This window comes from Pristiophorus japonicus, unplaced genomic scaffold (assembly GCF_044704955.1).
Source record: "Pristiophorus japonicus isolate sPriJap1 unplaced genomic scaffold, sPriJap1.hap1 HAP1_SCAFFOLD_35, whole genome shotgun sequence".
NCBI lineage: Eukaryota > Metazoa > Chordata > Chondrichthyes > Pristiophoridae > Pristiophorus > Pristiophorus japonicus.
In genome coordinates this window covers 8,550,342-8,552,751 of record NW_027253324.1, presented here as the reverse complement: position 1 = coordinate 8,552,751, position 2,410 = coordinate 8,550,342, and positions in this window count along the sequence as shown.

Here is a 2,410-nt window from a genome sequence, read left to right as displayed (position 1 = left end):
TGCAAGTTATTACACTGGAAATTTTCAGAACAGGCACTTGTTCAGTGTTGCTGGAAGGCCCAGTGACCGGGATATCCTCACCCCCGGGGTTTTCCTGAGCCTGTGCTCGGTGTACGGCGAGCATTGACACGGGTCCAAAGTAGCTTACATGTGTAGGCTACTTGCTGGCTTCAGGTGGTCTCTTACCAGTGTGATCAATTCTTCAAACGACTTGCTTGCTGGTTTCTCGTGTGCCAGCAGGTCCTTCATTGAAGCGTATGTTTTCGAGCCACAGCTGGTCAAGAGATGGGCTTTTCTCTTGTCTGCATTATTGTCGCCTAACCAGTATTTGGTTACAAAGCTTTGCTGGAGCCTTTCTATAAATTCCTCCCATTTATCTCCAGCATTGTATTTTTCGTCTGAGCCGTTGGTCACCATTCTTTGGATTCTGTAATCCCGCAACTCGTCGCCACTGTAAAGTCCTGACCCTGTAGTACAGACTCACACGAGGCACATACTGAAGTCAAGGTCACTCTGGAGCTGCACCTTTATTACACAGCTCTCGAATGCCACACTTGCCTGAGACCTGTCATTATATACTTGTCTGGGAAAGGTATGCAGTGTCTCCTGCAAATGCACCCCTGGTGGTAAGGTAAGTTTGTGGTTACAAGTCTTCTCTGGTTATAGTCATGTATTGCATGGTAAGGTACAGTTATGTGCAGTAGTGTGAGATACATGACAGTATTGGTATTCATGGTGATTACAGCAATTATTAGTCGTCTCACAGACCTCAATTATTTTTATGCGATGAATTGATCGAGGATTGAAACCAGGTTATTGCGCCAGATCTTAACCCCTCGACCACCAGGGAACAGTTACGATGCATGTCGATATATTTATATATATTTATATATGAACCTGAATATCAAAAGCTACCAACCTAGACCTCGTGCTGCCCACGGTAGTGCGTTTAACTTTGAGTGAGAGAAATTGTTCCACAGTGACACCCATTTCATCTTTAGTTACCTTTTAAACACTGGAAACTGATTCAGGGGAATAAATAGAGAAACCATAGCACAAGGTTATCGACAAGAGGAAGAGAGAAGGGGAAAGATACTGTCCCCTCCCTGAAATAATGGAGAAACACCTCTGCTGTGCTCGGGGTGACCACCCACAGCCTGCATACTCTAACGTCCCAAAAGCTCATTGACTGTCGGAATGGGACCGTGCGGTGCTTCAGAAGACAGGTCGAAAAAGCAAAGTCACTGATTCCATCTCATGTGCTCCTCCGATCAAGAATAGCAACACACTAAAAATGTTTCAATAATGGTTACACCTTATCTCCACATTTATCAAGCAGTTGGCTCGTTGGTCTAGGGGTATGATTCTTGCTGGGGGGTTGTTGCTTGAAATTTGCGAGAGGTCCCGGGTTCAAATTCTGGACGAGCCCTGAGTTTACTCAAGAATTTTGAAATTGCATCATGCTTTTGCAAAGAATGACTTGCATTTCGACAACACCTTTCAAGAACTCATGACGCCCTAAAGCGCTTTACAGCCGTTGAGTTATGTTTGAAGAGTTGTAGTGTGGGGAAAGATGTGCCCAAATCACCCCACACGATATGCAACTCTTTGCGAAGGAGTTTGGTGCAAAAAATCAGGTGCCTCAGGGACTTGGACTTTCTATGAATGAGTAATCCTTGTACCTGCGTTCAAGCTTGTAACAGTAACTGGGCTTCCATCTCACGGGAGCAGCGTGTAGCGGTTAGTGAGTCGGTGACCAGGTTGATGTGCGCCGCTTTCAATCTTTGAAATTTCACCAAACAAAGATCCGGTGAATCCAACTGTCCCTTTAAGCGAAGGATTGAAGGGATCGGTGCTCCAAACAGAGCTGGAACACACGTAGTGCAGGAATAGGGTCCGCAACATTAAATCTCAGAGTTATTAAGCAGACAATAATTAAACATACACTTAACAGTACTTACACCCAAACCTTGCGAATGTTAGCTGAAGAACTCAAACACGTTACAGTTCCCAGCTCGGTGTACAAATTTTCAAATATTAATTGGATTCAAAACTATCAGTGCTAAATGCCACATTTTATATTTTTTCCTCACAACTGCTTCGTGACAATTGAAACTTTTAATACTATTACCTAACACAACTGCCCAACTTCTGATGGAAGGTCATTAACCTGAAACGTTAACTCTGTTTCTCTCTCCACAGATACTGCCTGGCCTGCTCAGTATTTCCAGCATTTACTCTTTTTATTCTCCAAACTTATAATCAGAGTATCACTTCCCTTGTCATCTAACTACGCTCCTTCCTGATATGTAGCCTTGTCCTACAAACCATGCTCCTTTCGGATGATTCAGGCATTCATTGGAATTATAACTTCTTAACGATAACAATTATGTGAAGTATGTAACTATGT